Source organism: Sturnus vulgaris, chromosome Z, assembly GCF_052056855.1.
Source record: "Sturnus vulgaris isolate bStuVul1 chromosome Z, bStuVul1.hap1, whole genome shotgun sequence".
NCBI lineage: Eukaryota > Metazoa > Chordata > Aves > Passeriformes > Sturnidae > Sturnus > Sturnus vulgaris.
The window spans coordinates 63,863,714-63,887,243 of record NC_142283.1 but is presented as its reverse complement, the minus strand read 5'-3'; the positions used below and the strand labels follow the sequence as shown (position 1 = coordinate 63,887,243).

The 23,530-nt window shown below is 37.5% G+C and overlaps 1 long non-coding RNA gene across 4 annotated transcripts in view; it reads left to right on the top strand.

The window, feature by feature from the left end:
* The window catches only part of LOC148219880 (uncharacterized), a 72,455-nt gene extending 51,482 nt beyond the window's left edge, over window positions 1-20,973 (top strand). For 2 of the 4 annotated variants that reach the window (XR_015799347.1, XR_015799348.1), the window contains 4 exons: window positions 5,821-10,636; window positions 12,298-12,436; window positions 12,715-12,776; window positions 18,874-20,973. This is a non-coding gene — a long non-coding RNA (uncharacterized LOC148219880). The remainder of the gene's footprint in view (window positions 1-5,820; window positions 10,637-12,297; window positions 12,437-12,714; window positions 12,777-18,873) is intronic. The other 2 variants (XR_015799349.1, XR_015799350.1) reach the window with 2 other exon arrangements.
* The last annotated feature ends 2,557 nt before the right edge of the window (window positions 20,974-23,530 follow it).

The following is a 23,530-nucleotide window of genomic DNA, read 5'->3' as shown; positions in this document are numbered from 1 at the left end:
AAACTTTAAAAGCATCTTTATTTTTTTACTTTTCATTTACAGTTGCTTTTGTCTTCCTATCCTTAAAGAACAGAAAGCAAAGGAATATATTTCATTATAAAACTGTACCATTTCAAAATACAGTTTCAATGCTTTACCACACTTTTACATCCTATACTATTTCCATCAAAGTTTCTTTTTTTCCCTAACAGATGTAACTATCAAAAATTTCTTTTCCATATATTGTCAAATGCTAATCAGAGAGGAGAACGTTTAAACTAAATTTTCTGTCATGGAAGGGAACTAATTAAATGGGATTTAAAATCCTGATAATTAACTGTTATTTTCATGTAAATTAGTGGCAACAATACACATGTGAAGCTAATATTTTAAAAGCATATATACTATAAAGTTTCTACTCCCTGGTTAAAAAAACAAAATCATATATTCCTCTTGCAGAGAAGAAAAAGAACCTTTTGGTAACAGCTCCAGTATATTTCATATTAAATATTAACTCATACTTATCAATATCTGCCTTAAAATTTCTGAGTAACCTATAGATTTATTTAGTTAAAAATATAAAATACCATTTAACATCTCAGGCAAGAACTGATTCCTCTGAGCTTGTTCTTTTTGATAAGTCTCTGTTTTTGTCTCCTGACACTTCAGGTAAAATCATGGGCCTAGTAACATATTTCACAAAACTCTCTATGGATTTCAACAAATCTAAGTATATTAATTGCCAGTTTGTCCATTCCCTCATAGAAAAAAAGCCAAAACTACTCTATGTAATTGTCATGACTGTGGATCTCAACCCATCTGTGATCTCTGACAGGAATCATGTCCCAGCCATGGCAGGTTACTTGACTGCTGTGAAATTATGCAGCTGTGTAGTGGTGACTTCCCAAAGTCACCCTAGCCAAAGCAGCTCTGAAGGAGTGCAAGATAAATAACCACAAGTGAAAGTGAAGGTGAGACACCTCGTTAAGGACTGCAAAAGAAAACTCATGGAGAGTGGATAAAAACTGGATTAACCAACATTATTTGAGCCAAAAGAATAGAAGTAAAAGCTATGAGCTCACCACACTATTTCTTGGCAGAGGTGATGCATGGTGCTGGAGCCTTTAGTTCTTTTTTCTCAGGAAGTAAGGAAGGGAAATATATCCTACTATAGCACTGTTATTTGCAGTCAGAGGTGTGACTTTTTGCACCTAATACCTCTAGAGTTGTGCTTTTAAGAAAAGAAAGGAATAAGTTTCAAAGAACACTGTTATAATTGCATCAGGCAGGGTAATTTTATAAACTGTTTTACATGGGCACATTTATGTTTTTTGATGTTAAAACAACAGCACTATAAAATAAACGGACTCTTCCCCCTTACTCCTGTGACAGCTGAAGGACACCTGGTAGCAATCTGTACAGAAATGAAATATTTTACACATACCTCTTCCCTGTCCCTGGTTAGCTAGGGAACAGTGTTGCATTTTTCGTAGCATGGCTGTAGGGAGATAAAAGATGTTCGTGGTTTTAGGACATTATGCGCCAATTATTCAGAGACTATAAATGAAAATGTTCATCTGAGTGTATTATACAGCTTATGGATGTCACAGAAATCATGTACCATTTAGATAAGTAGTGGAAACAGACTGATTGCAGCAGTAGAACATATTTTTATATATGCTCACATTTTACATTTTTGCCATGGACTACTGATAACAACTGCAAGGATCACTGCTAGGTCAAATATCATGACCTACATGTACTTTCAGGAAGGTTAACAAGATCAGCAGGTTACTGAATAGCTCAAGTATTTCTTTCCAGTGCAGGATGGAAACAAGAGAAACTACAGAAGGCCTAGAGATAGGAATGAGGGTGATTGAAGAGGGATTCAGAAAGACCAAGGGACACTACAGCCCCCCTTAGGCTCTAACAGAAAGGGTGCAATACTCATGATGAAGATCGTGTGATGTGATGACTCGATAATTAGCTAAGTACTTATTTCCTCACCCACATTCCACAATCCACACTAACCAGAACAGCAATTACATCCACTCTTGGTCATATTCCCAAATAACCAGTATGAGGAATAAAAAATGCCATAGCATTTGAAAAGATCTGCACCTTCTTCTATTAGACTTATTTAAAATGTTTCCTTTCCGTTCCTGTAAGAGCTGGTTACCATCTATAGAGAAGCACTATCATTTCTAGTCATATATTCTCTTTCTTCCATATTCTGTAGGGATGAAATGCAAATGGAAGGAAATCCATAATCTTAGGACAAGAAAGGGGTTTTTTGTTTGGTTGGGTTTTTTTGTTTTGGTTTGGTTTTGGTTTTGTTTGCTTCTTTGTTTTGTTAGTTTTTTGTTTAGTTTGGTTTTGGTTTTGGTTATTTTTCACTGTCCAGTAATCAGAGACAAACTGCTACAGTGTTTTTTAAGTAATTTGTCTCTAGCTGCTGATTTGAAAACTGTGACTTTGCAGCCCTAGACAAAATATCCTGGGATGCTGGCTTCCATATATTTACTTTGTGAGCTAACACTTACCCTCTCTTTCACACTCATGTGTCTTAATACAATGCCTGTACAGCACTCACAACAAAATTACTGACATGAAGACCTTTACAGACTTTTGGCAGAAAGCTCAAATACAGAGATATAGAACATGGGAGGGTAGTTTTACGCTCTGCAGGAAGGAAATGCAGACAACTGCCCAGCAGAAAAGGACCTGGGGGTGCTGGTGACAGTGACAGAACATGAGCCAGGGTGTGCCCAGGTGGCCAAGAAGGCCAATGGCATCCTGGGCTGGATCAGCAATAGTGTGGCCAGCAGGAGCAGGGCAGGGATTGTCCCCCTGTGCTGGGCACTGCTGAGGCCACACCTCGAGTGCTGTGTCCAGTTCTGGGCCCTCCCTGCAAGAAAGACCCTGAGGGGCTGGAGTGAGTGCAGAGAAGGGAACGGAGCTGGGGCAGGGTCTGGAGCACCAGTGCTGTGAGGAGCAGCTGAGGGAGCTGGGGGTGTTTATCCCAGAGAAAAGGAGGCTCAGTGAGGAACTTACTAGTTTCTATGACTACCTGAAAGGAGATTGTGCCCAGGTGGGGGTCATTCTCTTCTCCCAGGCAACAAACAATAGAACAAGAGGGCATATCCTCAAGCTGTGCCAAGGGAATATTTAGATTTGACACAAGGAAGAAATTCTTCACAAAAAGAGTGTTTAATATTGGAAAGGTCTGCCCAGGTAGGTGATAAAGTCACTATCCCTGGAGGTGTTTAAGTAAAGACTGGATGTGTCATTTAGTGCCATGATCTATTTGACATGGTGATGTTCTAACATAGGTTAGACTTGATGATCTTAACAGGTCTTTTTCAACCTAAATGATTCTGTGAAGTTCTCCTAAAAGTTGGCTGAAAATCAGCCTACATTATTCCAGTTAAGAACCAAAGAAAGTGCCAGTTTCAGGTGTTTCTTGATGAAAATTGTAGAACCATTTATGTTGGAAAAATTCTGTGAGATTATTTGTCCAACCTTTGACTGATCACCACCTTGTCAATTAGACCAGAGCATGAAATGCCACGCCCAACTGTTTCTTGAGCGCTTCCAGGGATGGTGACTCCACCACTTCCGTAAGCAATACATTCCAAAGTTTAACAACCCTTTGCATGAAGAAATTCTTCCTGATATCCAGCCTGAACCATCCCCGAAACAGCTTGAGGCTTTATGCCCTTTTCAATCCTAAAATCACAGACAAAACCAGGAGGCAGCTTTTCAAAACTCAGCTGACAGGCCAAAGTAAAAATGTTTGTAAACAAACTGTCCATTTTTATGTATAGTAGCTAAGCATCTTGAACCCTCTTCCTAAGCTGTTCTAACAAAGAATGAATACTGACGCAACTTAAGCAGATCGGGCTGCGAGATAAGAGTGCTCTTGGAGCAGCTGACCTTTTCAGAGAGCCAGTCAGCCGGAAGATGAGGAGTTATGTAGCCCATTTACATCTGCAGGGTTAATGTGATTTTCATACCAACCTGTATTAGAGAGAGATGCAAAACAATGGTGCGTCTTAGCAACCTTAATTTGAGCCTGACTACAAATAAATCTATCCTGAGTTTTTCAGCAGACTCTCTTGGTTTTGTAGTGGGCAGTGCCATAGATTCAGGCTGGGTTTTTGGATCAGTTTTTTGAAGACTTTATGTTAATTTTTTTGACAAATGGCACCAACCATTTAAAATATGTGCATAAATCAAACACACAAATATATACGCACACACATATGTATATATAAATTTTAGCTTTTGCACAATATTTAAAGGATAAAAACAATAATGAAATGCTTAGCTGTACTGTTTTTTATTGACACAGTCTTCCTGTTCCTATGACTAGTTTCCTCTAAGGAAAATGTGACGTGTTGGATGATTTCCCATTTTCTCTTCAGACAGGAAGAATACAGGCCAACCAGCATTTGGATTTTCTGCTAATCTTTAGTCACTAAAGAACACCTGCAGCCTAACTGTTAGCTTGTTCTGGTACTCAAGGTCTCTATCAAAACACATTGTTCAACAAAGGAAAAAGTTGACGTTACACCACCTGGGAATACAGGGAAAACCCTAATTTTTATGTAGCAGTACAAAAGAGTCACACAGAGCAGAGGAGAATAGCAGAAGCATAGAATCATAGAATTATTTGATTTGGAAGGGAATTCTAAACGTCATCTAGTTCAAACCCCCCGAAATGAGCAGGGACTTCTTCAATTAGATCTAGCTGCTCAGAACCCCAAGCAGTCTTGAATTTTTCCCCAAGCTTGAATTTTTCCAGACACTTGGCAAGAATGACAAAAGAAGTCTGTTTGTTCTTCCTAACCTAGGAAGACAAAAAAAATCTTTAAAAAATTTAAGGGCATTACATTGTGCTTTCATTACAACAACAGTAATACTACTGCTGCAATCTCCAAGAAGAAAGCAGGAGGGAAAAATTTTCCCTCCCACTTTTTATTTCATCACCAGGTTGTTTAGTTACACATGTTAAAACATATCTCATTAGCTTTCTGATACAATGAGATGCTGTTGATATGATCAAATTGCAAACAAATTCAAGGAAAAAAACCAGGTACCTAGGAATTCCCAGAACACCTCCATAAATGATTCTGCACCACAGAGGATGAAATATTCTCTGCTCAAACACTCTGGCAGATGTTGGATCTTGGAGATACCAATAATATAAAAGAGCACATGTTGATATTACACATTTCAAAGCAGTTGACCACATTCCAAAGCAGGAATGTGTCTGGACCACAAATTCACTTCAACAGAATTTCATACTTGTTGAGGTCATGTTTTTTTCTCATGCCTTATCAATATCATAACATCTGACATCAGCCACTGGCGGGTTTTCTGTCATACTTTAAAATCTATAGGCAGAAAACTTCCTGGAGTTTTTTTTTTCTTGACCTTCCTATCTCATGCTATGAATTCATTACATCACTGGGGTTTTTATGACAGTCTGAATCAAATTATAAAGGTGATGCAGCACATTATAGTAGAATATCAGCACCTGAATGAAAACTTCCAGAAAATAAAATTTAGCATCAGGATTACACTAAAATTAGGAGAAGATGCAGGTAATTAGCAAGTCCAAATACTCCAAAATGTTTTTCGAACCTCTTAAAGTTTAGAGTACATTATAAGCATAGGTAACTTTAGTTAAGAGCAAAACAATTGCTTGTTGTTTATTACAATTTATTTCTTCTTCTTTTCTTATCTTACCACATTGTTATGCTGATACATCACACAAACATCATTCTTCTACTATTTTTCTACATCTGTATTAAACTACACATCGCTTCTTTTTAGGCTCTGTGCTGAAGACATCTTGGTATCTTCAAATGGGAAGAAAGAAATGGATAAATCCCATCAGAGGGAGGTGAAAGCCTTTCATCAAAAGAAGTAGTGCAGGATTGTCTGTTCAGAAAGATACATGAGATGAATACAGTACTTCCAAGGAAGTTGGTGATATTTTCACTATTAGACAACACAGAAAGAGTGGGAAAAAATGTCAGGGTGATGTCATTTGCATGGGATTCTGCACGTGTGCAGAGGCTGACTAGAGAGAAATCTGACTGTGGATGGAGGGAAACTGCAATTCAGACCAAGGCCTTGCCCAGAGGAAGGTTTCACAATAAATTTGAAGTATTTTGTAAAACTGACATGTCTGAAAATAACTGAGCAAATATAAATTGGCAAGGTTTGTTCTTATTCCTCCCTCCCTGCCATTATCTCATTGCATGACTCTTAGCCACTGTACATAGTACCTCAAATTGCCTGCTCTGAAACGCAGAAAGAATGTTGGCCTTTTCTAAATGTCTTTCTTCACAGCTAACTATTTTCAGAACATATAGTTATTGAAAGAACCAAAGCTCTTTCTAAAAAAAAAAAAAACAAAACAAAACCTGAAAAACTGGCAAACAAAAAACCCAAAGAAGCACAAGGAGTTTCGAAGTTGTTACATAATACTCAAAGAGGTGTAAATAATCAGATCTCTCTTATTTCCACCACAAACCTTGTCTCTGTCTCTCCAGTGACTATCGAGAGAGTCTTAATAGCCAGTTTAATGTAGATACCTAATGCAGACGACAGCGTGTCTCATTTGTCAGGAACTGAAATGAAGACTTATTGCTTAAAGACTGCATTCTAATGTAATATTTGTGATTCTTCCATACGTGTACCCTTATTGTACCGATAACCATGTATTTTTAAGTAAAAAGTCCTCTTTAATCTTCAACCATGATAGTAGTGATGGATTAGAAAACAAAATAAAAAAGACCTCACACTGATGTCTTTGTTTCCGTCCTGACCTGAGCAGAATTTATTTTGCTTTTACTAATTGTTGTAATCTCATTTAATTTAGGTGCCTTCGTGTCGCAACTTCTTTCTCAGAAGTAGCTTCTCTGCTGGCCTTTGCAACTGCATTGCATTTCATGCCACTTCCTTCCAAGAGCCGAGCTTCTGCAAGGGGATATTATGCACTTTCAAATTCCCACTGTCAAGAATTGAACACACTCTTCTGGACACACAATTAGAAAAGATCTGACATCTGCTTCTAAATGTGGGCTTGATCCTGAAGTCCTTATTTGAGTGATGCTACCAGTGAAGTCAGTAGAAATTTTGTTGAAATAAAAATGTAGATTCAGGTTTCTAGACTGCAAAACTATCATCTATAAATATATATATATTAAAATATATATATATAAATATATATAAATAAAATACATAAAATAAATTAAAATATATAAATCTATATTTAGAGGCACTGGGATTATATAAATACAAATACATGCAAAAATATATATGCATGCATGCATGGGTTTTGCTGAGTAGATGGAGATTGTCAGAGCTAGGAGCTAGAATTAATCATGCAACTCCCACTGATGCAGTACAAAAGCTCCTTCAGCATCACCTACTTATTTTTCTGATTTGGTGAAGCTGTGGCAAAGGGGATGTTTCACTGGTGTGAAACATTTTCCTTTAGCTGGTAGGTTAAAGCAACAGAAAAAAGAAAGCAAAGCCTCAAGGGAGCATTGAGAAGTGGGGAGTGGAGGCAAACAGACAGAAAGCAGCATCCTGACAGTGTCTCACAAGGGAAGAAAAGCAAGTCTGTCAGCAGTTCCACAGAAATCCATGGTCTCTAATGTTCCTTTTACCCTCTTATTTATTTCAAATGATACTCAGCTTCCACTGAATTCACATTTCATTTATTTATTTTAATATATTTATATAGTCATAGCCATTGTCTTTTGTGTAGACAGATGCAGTTATTTGCCCATTTCACTGAAATGCAACAGATTATTTACCCTGTAAGAAGTAACTTTCCCAAATTTTGTAAGTTTCAGAAGACTGATTTTTGAATCCATATAATTTAATTCAGTTCAGTAATTGCATTTTCTTTGATCTACAATAACATGCAAAGATATAGAGACACCATTGTTAAAAAGTGTGACCTGTTTACCTCAAGTTTCCTACAACGCATACAGGACGAGGCATGATTTGTTCAAAGTTTAGTGACTTTGCAGTCCTGTTGACTCTGACAGAGCAGAAGGGCAAATGACATTCAAGTCACGTTTTTTTGAGTGAAGAGTAAGACCTTTGCACCATTGCAGTTAAGTATGGTTTAGTATCCTTTAGCCACTGTGTGGCACAGGACTATCTAAATCTGTACTGTGCATCTAAAATTTGAATTGTCCCAGCTTGAGTACAATAAACAAGAGAGGAGCAATACTGCATACGCAGCCTACATTTGCCTAATTTCAGATCCTACACACTGATATATGACTGTTTTTAGAGCATTTATTTTAAAGTATTCCCGAATATCATTCCAGTGTTGGCTTTTTATTTTTACTTTAACCTTCTTCCTGTAGAAGGTTAAGCATTTCTTGCCTGTTTCCTTCCTGCTCCCAAAAAATAGAAAGGAAGTGATTATTAAAAAATGGTTACCCAACATGAAAATTCCTTCAAAGGAAGTGTGAAATTAACCAGTGCAGATAGTGCACACCACCTGCTATTGAGAAATAAAGACCAATTGAATAGCTTCCAGGTAAACACACTTGGTGCACCGTCTTTTTATATCTGTCCACTCTTTGCTAGTAAATAGGTCTTAAATACACCCATATGGATTCTGAGATAATTTATTTTTGCATTTGTATCAGTGACATATTGCAAATATTACCACTTCATAAAAGATAGTTGAAATTCTCCTGACATTCTTAGGAAGTTCTTCTTGTTAGTTTTCCTAAATTAAATGCATTGCTTAAGTAAAGGCAGAACACTTAATGTGTTTCTGTATTGTCACTTGGTTCATATTTATGGTAATGAGGATTTATCAGTTCTAGTTCTTTGCATAATATCTAATAGTATTCCTTATCCCTTGGACAGGCTTGCTCCTAGTTTATGAGGCCTGTGACATTTTGTTTCAGTAAACTCCAGTGCAGACAACCTGTCAAGTTGGTTCCCAGGGGTTTAATTTCTGTGTTGTTAAGTAAATTCTAAGTACATGAAAAAAGGAACCAAATATTTTAAGTTATCCACCATTTCAATTAGTAATTTTTACCATTAATTGTATTTTGAAAGGAATAAAACAAAAGCCCTTATGATGTTTGGCTAAAATATTCTGTATCCTTTGAGTGACTTTTCAGTCACAGAATTTTAATTGCATACCACAGAAATGTGTACTTTATTTTTCAATATCTGTCATCTTGTTGCCATTTTTCAGTGCTTTCTTCTGTTGCAGACAACTGTGAGTAGGAAATTACAATGCTCCATGCTACAGCTTATGATTACAAAAAACCTGGTGGAGCTAAACACCCTCATTTTTTGAATAACAGTCCAAAATTGCATTGTCAATGTCATCATCTTCACACAGTACCTTTGCATAGGACAAGTTTAAGTAAGCCATAACTTTTTTGAAATGCTATTTCACTTGCACAAGTAATGTGATTTTGCACACTGCTTTACTAGATTTCACTAATTTATTGCAATGCAATGCACTAGGATGAAGGATAGAGATCCCTGTTAAAGGCAAAAAAAAAAAAAAGGAAGAATCTCCTATGAGATTTTCAAATGCACTGTTGAAAGAAAATACACAATGAAATATTTGGGAACTTTTTGGTTGTTGGGGGGTTTTTTTTGGTTTGTTTTTTTTTTTCTTCTTTTTTTCCCAGAAAATTAAATACCCCTTAACTTAAAAAAAAGTTAAAAAGAAAGATATTATTCGCCAACATATTCAGGTCACTTAATATCATGAGGTGGTGTCTAATGAAAAAAAAAAAGGAAAAAAGAGAAGAACTAATCAGTGAAGCCGTTACTGGAAATATCCCAGCTTAAGAGGAAAGAATAATGAGAATAATACACATAGACACTAAAATTCCTGTACTAAGAACTGCATCACTTGGAAGTTTAGATGTATATTATTCCTTCATTGTACCCAAATTTTCTGAGGATTCCAGAAGGCACACTGAAATTTTTCATTATTTATATTACAAACTTGTTTTTAACAGTGTGAAAGTACCAGAATTCCTTACCCTCTTACAGAAAAGAACTTAGGCAAAATAGATTTCAGCGTTGCTATGAGGGGCTGGAGGCAAATTACTATTTAGATCCTATAATTTTATCTGCTATATCTTGAGTACTACCTTCTGAAGCAGGTAACAAATGTGTGTACCTGTACATCCAAAAATACAATCTTGTGCTGGATTCTAGATGCTGTGGCTAAATGGAAAATCTTGGACTTTTTAAAAGCTAAAGCAGCACACTTAAAGCAGTTCTGCTCAGCCAAAAGACTACAAATGTTTAATAGATTGTGCAGCAAGGCAAAAGTTCTGAAACAGATTAGTTCCTGTGTTACTTAATAAATGACAATTTTTATGCATATACAGCATTCATGAAATTTTGTTCCCTCTCTTGCTGCAGACCCTACTCCACACCAAATAGCACAGTGAGAGGGAAGAGGTGCCATGTTCTCTCCAGGCTGGAGCATGCAGTGTACTGCTGATTTTCCCTTCATCTCTACAAAACCCAGAGCCTTTGCCAAGCACCTTGACGAGTCACATTGTCCTGGTGCAGTGGCCAAGTACCCTTGCCACATCTGCCCCATTAGGACGTTGACTCTTTACACAAGGTTGGTGTGGTCTGCTTACTGCCTTCGCTCAATGTAATGCAGTTTGACCAAAACAAAGCCCCTAACAGATTGTATTCAATGATAGTAAAGAAAGTTTCATCTGCAGCATCTGACTTCCAGGCTCTGGATGAGAGAGAGAGGAAACAGGCTATATATCTTAAAGCTGGATAACCAACAGCAAACCAGCAAAAATGCTTTGGTTGTCTTTAGGAGATGGAGAGGTAAATCATGTATCATTATCACTAAGAATTTGCTGAAGGGAACAAAAAGATCTGCTCTGGCACACAGCCTGCCTGCTAGCTGGGATATTTTGCTGTTCCTCGCTGAGTGTTCTGCTTGTGCAACGCCTCCAAGTTTCCCCTACGTCACTCTTAGAGCCTGTTTCCTGGTCACTTTGGCCTCTGCAGGAAGTTGGCAAACCTCTTCATGTGGATGCTTATGTGTCAAAATAAATTGTCCCCTCCTATCCATCCACCCACCCACCCATTTAATAAATGTGCAGGATTTCCTCCACAGGGAATAGGCAGCCAATAAATTGCATGTGGCAGCAACCTCCACATTTCTGTGACTTAGACACTTTCCCCACAATCACAATGTGACAGCCTGCTCACACATAATGCCATCTTTGCACTAAAAACACACCTTACAGAAATAATTTTTCCCAGTTACTACCTCTTGAGCAAATACCACCTTTCCCAGTCATTCTCCCTTGACCATGTGGGGATTGATCCTATAGATTCAAGAAGTGGGTTCCAAATGGATACATTCTCTCTTTACCTCTGATTTCTAGTAAATATTCCAGTTTATAAACTGCCAACAGACAAAGACCAACTACCCTTCCCTCATGTTCCTCCCCAGGCTCCAGAGTCCACAACTAAAGCATGACTGTGCTGATCTCAGTGGATTTTTAACTTAAGTAATGGGTGAAAATGTCAAGATTTATGCTTATGCAGAAGGAAGGTTGCCTAACATGGGATTAATTTGACTATTTTTAGTAATCCTAGATATTTTATTAATGGGTATTGATACTCAACAAAGAAATCAGGTAATTCTAGCACTTTAGTGATTTCATCCTAAATTAGAGATAATATATTATTATCTCTAGTACAAACTTGTCTCCACTAGCTATAAAAAGTCTGGATAATCTGCAGGTCTGTACAGTGCAGGCAAGTAAGACTCTTGTGTCTCATGGCCTGTATATAAATGGTTAAACAAATACTAAACAGTAGGCTAAACAAAGAGACGGCATACAGCGATTCAGAGCATATGACTCGATTTGATGCTTAGATTTGAGAGCAGCCAGTGAAATGATTCATTAATAGCAATGCAGCACTTGACCCACTGCCAAGGAAGAGTGGGTGGTCTCTGTTACCAAAAAATCATTTGAAGAAGTTCATTCAGTCACTGAGAAGTTGAGCAGACTAATGTAATACTGGTGTATTTTAGACAGACCTTGTAGATCTGTTGCCACTAGTAAGAAGGGTCGCAAACAGGCCATTCTTTGGGCTGAATTCCAATGACTGCAATTTCTGCATATCTCCACATGTGAGTTATATTCATGCAACTGTGACTGTTACAATTTTGCAAAAACTGCCTCTTTAGTTTTTTTGCATTTTATATGCCTATAAATATGTTTTTGTTTTTTGTATGCCTAAATTCAGTAACACAGGAAGTTAATTTATAATCTGAAAGTGTACTTGCTGCTTTATATTCGGCACTGGAAAAATGGAAGTGAAGATAAAGAATCCTCGTCCAGATATCAAGTTTTTATTTGGATACCATCCTAAGTGGTTCTGAAGGGTGAGTATATAAACTCCTCCTAAAAACAGTCTTCTAAGAAGAAAACTTTCCAAAATAGGTCTTTATAAAGTTTTGTAGCTAGACTTTTTCAAACATGGACATAAATAATTTATTATTTAATCATTAACTATTTGATATCTGGGAACAAACTCCTTAATAAAATGTTCTAGTCTGGAAATACAAGATGCAAATAAAAAAACAGGCAGGATTAAATAATCTATAAACAATTTGTATAATGTAACCCTCGTACTGAATACATTCTGCTTTATCTTACTTAGTTCCCTGGATTGGAATAGGAAGTAGAAGGATATATGATGAAGAGAACATCCTGGAATAAAATGTGAGTGAAAATAGAAGACTCAGAAGAGTCTTCTGCAGTGGGAAATGGGAAAAATGAGAATTAGAGATGGACAGAGTAAAAAACATCCAGACATTAATCAGTAGCTAAACTAAATCAGTCCTGTCACCAGTGAAGAGGAACTGTTGGGACACCAAACAACGGTATTAACTGGGTGGTATAATTTGCTGAAAATTACTGTTAAAGTTCAAATTGCTCATTCTTTCAGATGTATCCCAAGCAAATTTCAAGCCAGAGAAGAAGTGCAAAAGATACTCAAATGTGTTGAGCAGTGATACCCTGCAATGGTCCTGTTGAATCTGATTAAGCAGTCACCTTGTGGAAGAGAGGGGAAACAGGTGTGAATTTTACCTTTCAGAAAACACACAGTAGTGAGCTCTGAAATTGAGATGCAAATATTATTCTCATAGATTTAGTAACTGAACACTGCATTACAAATGATAGCCTGAATTTGCTTGCTCAGGGTACACATCAGTCAGGATTTCCAGCCTAGAGCTGTCTAGTAAGTAAATCATCATGGAGAGTCTCATGGGAGGAAAGCACATCTTCAATTCCTAAAATATCCAGCCTCCTGCCAAGTCTGTCTTAGTGCTCTTAGCTATTTCAGTGAGTGGAAGGGATCCTGGTGAGAGAGACATGGAAGAAACACATCTCACAGAGGACTAGTTTTTAAGACTCCAGAAGATGGTGTAAGAAAGGGTAAGACAGTGATTTGACCATTTGGAAAAGTTGTGCTGGTAGTCACTTTAAGGGAAGAATACTAAGACCATAGGATAATCTTGAAAGAAATTATCCACTGGGAGGAAAATACAAGGTAGTTATAGCTAAAAACAGGGAAAATAAGAAAATGCCTTGCTTCCCCTGTAATTTGACACCATGGAGGAAGTGGATTTAATTTGTCCAAAGTTCTTCAGATCTTTCTATTTTCAAACAGTCATAGATTTTTGTGTGGTTTAGAGTTGGAAAAAAAAAAATCAGAAATTCAGTTACTTCAGTTGCATTTTCCAGCCTTTTATAATCCCAGAGTCTTAGGATAACAATTCCTGTTTTAAAAAGAAACTAAACTCCTCTCAGATTGCAGCCTTTCTTTCTGCTACAATATACCAGATCTCATATTTAGTGACCTTCTTAGTGTGTTGCAAGACTTCACTTCCCACATACCCAGCATATTTCCAGAACAGTTGGAACCCTAATAATTGCATATTTCTGTTCCATGATATAATTTTCAACCGTACTATCATAAAGTTAACTTTCTCTAATTGCTGGATAATCTGATCCAGCATTACTCAAATCCAACCTTTCTCAGAACTTCATATGAAACTCATTAGTCAGCTAAACTGTTGGAATCCCAGACAAGCTTTATTAAATTTAGTGATACTTCTCTAGACTTGCAGTAGTTCATGAGAGGGTCTCATCTGGCATGAAATATCTACTGCCTCTTAGCTTTGGGGCATTGTAAGTTCTAAATTATTGTCACTGCAGGTCTTAAATAAGGGGAGCAGTCATGCTTTGTGTGACAGGAGTAAAGAGCAACAAAAGGAAGAGGGAACCCTTGAGAGCAGGGTGCAGAAGAGAATTATGGGGAGAAGTTTGTGCCAAGAATAACATACTGGTTAGGAGGCCAAGGGCATGAGTGGAGTTTCTGAGATATCTGAAAGAGAAAAGACTCCATACTCAAGTGCAGCTCTACCATCAAACATAGGGGTTTTTTGCTTTTCTGGGAGGAAGGCTCTCTAGCTCACTTCCACCACTTCGATTGCAATGCCAGCAAACGCCTAGTTAAACTCAACTGTTTGTCTCTGAGGGGCTCTCAAAGATGGAAACATTTAGATCTTAAACCAAAGAATAGTAACATGGTTGCTAGCATAACATTTTCTTGGAACTGTGTGTCCAAGTCCTGTTTTCCATGGTGGAGCATATCCATGCGCTATACACTTGGCACAAAACTATTTCTTTACCTAGTTTTGTTTGTTTGCTTGTTGTTTGTTTGTTTGTTTGTTTATTCCCTTTAAACATGATCAATGTTAAACAAGATCATGTTAAACATGATCAACGGAAAAGGAGCCAAAATAAATGTAAGTCTTTCCTGAGAGAGGTTCACATTTTTAAACTTTGTAGTTGATTTTAGATGAGAACATCTGCCTTGGACTCAGTCTTATGAAGGCTGTCACCCTTCCGAAAGGAATTCCTGTTTCCCTTCCTTTCACACACATATGCACTGCCTATCAGGGTATGTAGAGGAACACACAGATCTGTGTGATTAAGAAAAAAATAAGATGGCCTGTCACTCATCATATCCCTTAGATTCAACAGAAAGGAAATTCATTTTAGTGAGCATTGAAACCAAACAATAGCAAGTCTGCAGCTGTTTCAGGGGTCTGATGTCAACAGTGCTATACACATTTTTATCTCATTTGAGATTTATTGAAAAAGCAGAGTGCTTGATAAACAGTGGCTGACAAAAACGAAAACAGATTAGCTCAGTAAGTAAAATGGGATAAGAGGAGAATTGTGCCTCATATACTTTGGAACCTATCAAAAAACATCAATTTATTATAAAATATTAGCTAGATGAAAAGAACATTTCTGTTAAGATTTATTCAGAGTTACATTTTCTTGTCTGTGTATAAGAATTATAAGTTTAACTTTGAGGAAAATGCCATTTTTTGAGATTTGTTGTATTTAAACATGTTAGAATTTAGAGTAGTTTCATCAGTATTTATTCATCTCCTTGGCTTACAAACCAATCTCTCCCTCTCAGAGTGACAATGTTCAAAAAAGAAAAAAACAACCACTATTCTTTAAAGCTTTCAGAGATGACATAGTAAAGGATTAGTTATAAAATCTTTCTGCTTGCTTTGTAATAGGCAGTATGATCCAATTGCTTTTTCTATTCTCTACATGGGATCTTCCTGTTTTCTTTAGCTCCCACACTTCTCTTTTTTATCTTCTATAAAAAATCCAGATGGCTAAGACTTAGGACAGCCCATGCCTGGTGACTAATGCCTAATGCAGAGGATGTTACGTTGCCTGAAGAATAGGCAACGAGTAAACAATCAAAAGATTGTTTACACTGTCTGCCAAAGAAAAAAAAAAGGAAACTTCTGAAAATTACTTTCACAGCATCCAAATCCCACCCTCCCATTCACAACATTCTTTAACACTCCGAGGATCTTTCAATGCTCTCCAATATTCCTTAAGAACAAAATGCTTCAGGGCTACAAAATGCATGCAAACCAGCCCCTCCCCCTCCCCTCTCCCCAAAACATCTAATGTTTATCTGTATAAAGGGATTTTCATGAAAATATGCCATAACGGACAGCTTATTTAAACGTGAGAATGGTCAGCCACTGGTCAAACTCCACCCAGAGTTCAGCACTGGGCAGTAAGTGGACCACCTGGTAGCACTGCAGGAGTCCTTAGACATGGAGACGAATGAGTCTGCTCTGTCATGTCCAGTCAAGAGACCAGGAACCAAGGCAGAAATGCAGAGTCTACATGAAAGATTGTCAGGGATTAAAGATTGGTGAACTGTGTGAGTTAAACCTTCCCACGGAAGGGAGTGAGAGGGGGAGGGAGGAGAAGCTTACTTCCTCTAAAGGATCAAAGCAGAAAAGCAAATCCAAACTTGTGAACAAAACGCAGTGCATCATCTTAAGATAAGTCTGTGTTAATAAATTAAATTGCACCAAAGAAAATTTCTGAGTGCAGTGCACATTATCAAAGGAGTTTGTGACATGGTTTTGACTTAAATGAAATATTTTCTGATATAGGACCATACAGGTTGGCTGGTTTTGGCATCTGTAGAGTATACGTTCAAAAGAAAATCTGTCCATACAAAGATGACTAATATCTCATGAATAAATATCTTAAGGTAGATAACACCAGAGAAATAAGGATTACAGGTATTACACCTGCTTATAAATATAGTTGCAATCAAGAGATCCTTACATACTTTTCAAAGTGAAAATATAATACTAGGATTTACAGATTAAGTCAGTTTGCAAATTTATGCTCCATTGAATGGTTAACATAGGCAATAAGCAGCACTATAAATTGCCTAAAAGATTGATGTCATGTTGGAAACAGTGGGGACTAGCACAAATGATAAAAAAGAAAAAAAAATTATGGCAATTAATATGCCATCTGATGTCTTCTCCTCTGGGAAATTAAAATTAAAAGGCTTATTACATGATTTTTTCAGAAATTATATTCCTTTGCAGTTAGCTTTTATGTGATACCCCCTTTAAGGCAGCATATACTTCATGGAGTCTGGAGACGTTTTTTTCCTCCAATTACTAGCCCCTGCTCAGGAAGAAGATATTGGCAGTCAGTCAGGACCTCTGCACCACAAGAACAATATTCCTAAGAAACAATGGTGGCCACCCCGTGACATAGTGACTTACTGGGAAAGTTCTGGTCTTGGTTTCTAAGTTTGGACAAGTAAAAATAAGTGAAGTATATGTTACCTGGAAGATTAAGGAAAACAGAAGCAATGTTTTCTGCCACTGAAACAGCTAACTGTTGCACAGTTATCTCCAAACCCATGACAATATGAACGACAATGATCCCAACTGTAAATGAGTAACCAAGCAGCTTTTGAAAGGAAGAGAAGCATGTTTATTTATCATGGATTGATTGCATGTTACAATACCAGATAATGCTATCATACAGATAGCAAACATTCCCTAATTGCTACCTCATGAGGTCGGTTTTACTGCTGAGGACACAGAGTAGGAGCCAGAGGATATCCAGGCGTGGCAGTGCATCATAGCCTCCCATCCAATGGCTCACTCCCCGTTTTACCCCTGCAGGACGGAAAAAGGTAGGCTGTGTTCTCACAAATAGGATTTTGGAGAACAGAACAGGTCTGTGAGCACAGGTTGCCCTCATTTGCCTCTGCACAGTGCTCACCCTGTTTACCTCTAAAAGCTCACTGTCTCAAAGGTCCAAATTCTTCAGTGCAACTGTAACTGCTTTGCAAAACAAAGAAGCCTTCATCTGGTTTATAGAGCCCATTAAGAATTTTCCTTATGTAATGCAAAACTCAGGTAATCCACAGACATGAAAGCAATGCCTTTTCTATTTGAACATTTCACACTGTTGCTAGGGGAGCATCTGAGGCAAATGGGCCATGGTTAAACATCTCCTGCTCTTAGAGATATTTGCTTCTTACAACTTTCTTCAGGCAGCTCCACAGAGTGCTAGAATCTTGGACTTGGCACAAGTTGTATCAAGGAGTGAAGAGTCGGAAAGTGAATTGCTGCCACCATTTTACTGAAGCATGACTTAGTTGTGGGGCAGAAGGGTTAAACTCCTGAGTGCCAAATCTGCACCACCCAGATCATTCCAGCAGGCTTTCCACTCAGAACTGCTTTAGGCAAATACATTTTAATTTCCAAATGTTTTTAATGGATTTGAGCAGCAACTAAAGAACAATGCTGCTGAGTTACAATAGACATTAAAATACCATACACTCTGCTGCTGGTATAGCTTTTGCATTCATTAGTCATATTTCTACCATGTTTGATTGTGCTATTACTATGTTCTTTCATGCTTTTTCCAGCAGTTACCTATAGTTACACCTGATGACAGTTATTTTTCCCACTATTGCTTTTCTAGTGTAGAGTCCGAAAAGGCATTTTGCTTTGCTATATGTAATAAAACATAAACAAAGTAAAAGAGCACAGAAAGGATCTGCCCTCTAAAAAAACATGTCCCTGACAAAGGAGTGGAAGTGAAAACCTACCATCCGGCACTTCCAAAGATGACCCTGGATCAGCAGATACATCATATACAGAAGATTAATATCTGTGTATATCTATTTTTTATGCCAGAAGACAAGAAGTACTAATTGGAACCATTATGTAAAACACATAATACACTCTATAAACAGTTTTGTTAGTGCAGGATTTATTAACAAGGAATTTTTGCTATTCTGAAATTTAAATTCTTTATTGGAAGACAGCAGACTATTCAGAAGTGGAATCTTCCTCTAGGATTCAAGAAAAAGGAAGTTGAGGTTTCTCAGGTCTATGATGCTGTTATTGTTATTATCCTTTCCTATTTTCTCTGACAGGCAACTTGTGGCAACTCCTCTGGAGTCCTAAATCTGGTTTGATGACTACAGAGAAGAACGTCAGTGTTGAGAAGACTAGAGCTTCTTTATTTAACTACAAGCTTGATGACCTCTTCTTTGCAGTATCTGCATAGCAATTCCTAATACAAGAGAAATAAAGAGGCTTGTAGCCCCAGAAGCATCAAGAGAGCAAAGTGAAAGGTTGAAGGAGCACATGGGCACTATGGTGCCATACTCCAAGCTCAGAATCCTCTAGGACTGATGGGTTCTTATGCAGAGCAATGGCATTCTGTTCCTTGAGACACTTGTGTATGCACAAGCCTGATCTTTTTTTATCCTTTAAGCTATTGTTCTTGATACTGAAGGATATTTTCACCATCTTATATTAAATATCAGACTGAAGTGCTTCAACTGATATTCAGGGCTGTTCATAGTTAATACAAGGCATCACTGAATCATGGGAAGAACTGAGGTTTGATGTCTCTCCCTTCATGAGACATTCAGTCAGCTGAAATCTTTCTGCCTAAACCCAAAATGTTTAAGTGCCTTTAAATCAAATTTAATCACTTATACTACTGAAATCCAAGACATTAACATATTTACATGTGGGGACTCTTCAAGATAAAATAAAATTAATTTCATATTCCCAAGAGAAATTCAGGCAGAATAAAATCCAGTTTCAATATTGTCCCCAAACAATTAAAAAATCCAAATCCTCCCACTGACACAAACCATAAAAGAAAGTAAAGACTACTATAAAAGAAAAAAAGAGAGAAGAGCATCACAGTATGTATTAACTTTGTGGTCTACTATATCATTTCCTTTAATACTTTCTTCAGCATTAGGAAATTCAGTCTAATCACATTTCACAGGTGGCAATTTAATACTAAATATTCAAAGTCTCAAAACATGTACAGTCCTCAGACCCATATTATCAGGTTTAAGTAAAGTCTTACAGTCCTAGAGCTTAGATAGTGTCCTCCAGGTCAGAATAGAAGCCTGTGTTATTAAATAGGTCTTTTAAGATCAGCACTAAATTACTTCTTGAGTCTTCTGGGGAACTTGTCTTTTAAGGTGTCCTTTAAACCTTCAGGTGTCCTTTAAACACCTGAATATGCTTTTTATCTGATGATGTTATGTAAGCCCTCTTACACTTAAAACAGTCATGGATAGTTTCTAAACATAGCTAGTGTGTCCAAATATTTATATACACTTTTAGGAATAAGCGATGCAAAGGACACTGAGAGAATAGAATAAAATGGAATGGCATGGAATAGAATAGAATAGAATAGAATAGAATAGAATAGAATAGAATAGAATAGAATAGAATAGAATAGAATAGAATAGAAATATAGAATATGTCAGTCAGAAGGGCTCTGCAAGGATCATCCAGTTCAACTTCACAACAACTTCAGGGTTGACAAAAGCCTATAGCATATTAATTAGTGCATTGTCCAAATGGCTCTTAAACATTGACAAGCTGGGGCCATCAATCACCTTTCTAGGAAGCCTGTTCCAGTGCTTGACAACCTTCTTAAATTGTGGGGTGCAGAACTGCACTGAGCACTGCAGGTGAAGCTGCACAGCACTGAATACAGGCAATAATCCCCTCTCTTGTGGCAGGCAGTGCCATGCTCAAGGCTCCCAGGATGCTGTTTGCCCTCCGGGCTGCCAGGGCACACTGCAGGCTCAGCCTGAGCCTGACGTTGACAAATTCTCCCCATGATAGTTCCCATGACATTTCCACAGGTAAGATCCTCATAATTTCCAAAGATCTTTCACTGGCATCTTGCAAACTGGAGGAAATGAGGAATGGCTATACCACAACCTCTGGGAATCTTCAGATCAAAATCTCCAGTAATCATGGCCATTAACATCTTTCAACAAAATGCCATTTAATAATGATATCTTTGGGAGATTATCTGAATTAATAGGTCCTTAGGGGGAAGATAAAAGACCAAACCCAAATAAGTCCATGATAAGCACTCAAAATATACATAGGCACTACTCAAAAACAAAGTGTTAAGGAGCCAGTGGCAGTAGCCATGTGTATAGAAAGACATAGACTTTAAAATAAATATATATGTTTTTTAATTAAAATAGCATTATGATTATTTTGTTCCAAAGCAGAGAAAAAGTCAAGCAAATAATTTTTTCCTTCCCAGTTTCCTGTATGAACTGTCTGCACAGATTTTTTTCCAGTAGACTGAAAATAAAACTGATGGGAATATTCCAGGTGGGCAGCAAGGGGTCAGCTTTTGTGTCTTCCAGGCAAAATATTGTGTTTTCCAAATACTTAAAAGGTCTCCTTGGGACATTTATGTGTTTTTTAAAAATGGGATTTTCAACAGAATATCAAGGGAAATTTCCATTGCATTATTCTGTACACAGGAGCTCAGAAAATATTCAAAGTAGAATGGTTTAAAAGTGCACCCAAGAAAAAATGGTGAGGGAGTGTTTGAAAGGAATTCCTTCTGCTCCTGCTGAATCAGTGCTGTCTGACTGCTTCGAAGAGCCTCTCTGTCCCCAAACTCACCTGGCTTGTGAAAACATTACAGCACAGCTGCCTTGCTAAAACAGAGTGGGAAGTATCATTCTGCCCCCTCTGGCTCCAGCCACAACCAAGAATGGGGAGCAAACTTAACTTTTCCAATTCTTATTCCCCTCCTCCTTTCCAAAAAGGACAAAACTGCCAGGTGACAGTCTATTTCACTGAATCAGGCCGCCCAACTCAACATCCAAATGCTTTATTTGATTCCAGCCAAAACAAAACCTTTGGAGAAGATAAGGTTTTCTATGAAAATAGGTAATCAACATTCAAAAGAAAACATCGAGGTTCAACAAATATGAGAAAAAAATAGAAATTAATGTGCCAGTTATAAACCCATTATATGACAAAAGCCTGATGAAAAAGCAGTAGGCCCTATAAAATTGGAAATTAAGCAAAGATCATCAAGGCTACCTAGAAAAGTTCTAAAAGCTTCAGACAGAAAAAGAGTAGGAAGACTGGATAATTTACCTACCGAAGAGATGGCAGGTATGAGAAGGGGTATCAGCAAAAGGGCATAATGGAAGTCTAGGAAGTAATGGGTAGAAGGGAGAAGGTAAGTAGAGCTTGACTGTTCCTTACCTCTTTACAGAACACATTTGTATGAAATTAAAATACAAGGTGATAGACTCAAAGCAAACAAGATCTTCTTCAACAATAGACAGCCTCTAGGCATAAAACCTTATAAGTCATGATGGTTTAGAATTAATTTAGGCCAATTCAAGGAAGTAAAATTATGCCTAGTAGCCTTCAATCACACGTTTAATGCTTCTGTTGCTTAAGGGAATTTCTTGGTCACAAATTCCTAGAACACTGTCCTTTTCTTGCAGCTTCCCTGTCGTAATATTGCTTGGTACTGACTCATGGCCACCTGCCAAGACAAGTTCAGAGAACAGAGGAACTTTCTTGTATGTTCAAACAAAAATATAGGGTATTGTAAAATAGCAGAAAAAAGCTTTTCTGGTACATTGGTAACCCCTAGTTTTTCAGCAGTGGCAATATGACTACAGCCTGATTAGACACCTGTAAAATACACTGACATTCCTTCCATAACTTTCAAAGGGATTCTAATTTGTGGATTTATACTATCACACTCAGAAACACATGTAAGTAAACACTGAAATAGAAATGAAATAGATTTATGTTGGTATTCAGTTCTCTGGCCTGCAGCCGCTAAAAGCTCAGAAGAACAAAGTAAAATGGAAGCTGGCTCAAAAAGGGAAATGGTTTCTTGGAAAGTCCGTTTTTCACCTCACAATGTTTTCAGCCCATTACTTAACAACAAACAATCCAGAAAGTGAACTTTGTTCTGTATTATCACGCTGGAGTTTTCCCATGTGCAGCCAAAGCAAGCTCTAGGATCCCAAACGCTGACTGCATATTGATTTTACAACAGACTGCACATACTTCTGAGTGCACCAATAACGGCTTTTACTATCAACACACCTCACTTTCCAACAAAGTTAGAAATAAAACCTTAGTCACCTTTCAGCTGAAAGATTTCTCCACTTTTGACTGTTTCTGATTAACCAGCTCATCTCCAGATGCTTACAAGTTACGTACTCAGTAACTACACATCTGATAAACAACAGCTCATTTTGAGATAACATTTTTCCTTTCAGAAACAGTTTGCTGAGTCACTTATACCCATACCTCTGAGAAAAAGCATAGTGGATTACATAGAGCCGTCCACATATTTAGGCTTTCACAACTATGCGTTTTATTGCATAGCTGTCAGAGGATAGCAATTTTCTTCTCCACACTTACTTGCCTACAACGGAAAACATTCTTTCAGGCTGTAGTAATTATCATTATCATTAAAAAAGTCTCGCATAATTTAGCCATGCAGGGAACTTGTGTCCTCTTTTGTCCCAATAAACCATCTCTTTTCACATGAATTATTTCACTTTACTGGATGAGACACAAACACATACCATTCCTAGTCTGGAACTGTATTTATATTTCTGTTCTGCATCTGCACAGTGCCTATTTGAACCTGGATGGCAGTTCATAAGAAAAGTGAAGTTGTTTTTATTATTGCAATAAAAGATAAGCACAGCTCATCAGCCCCTAAACATCAGAAATAAAAGCAAATTCTCAGTAATTTTG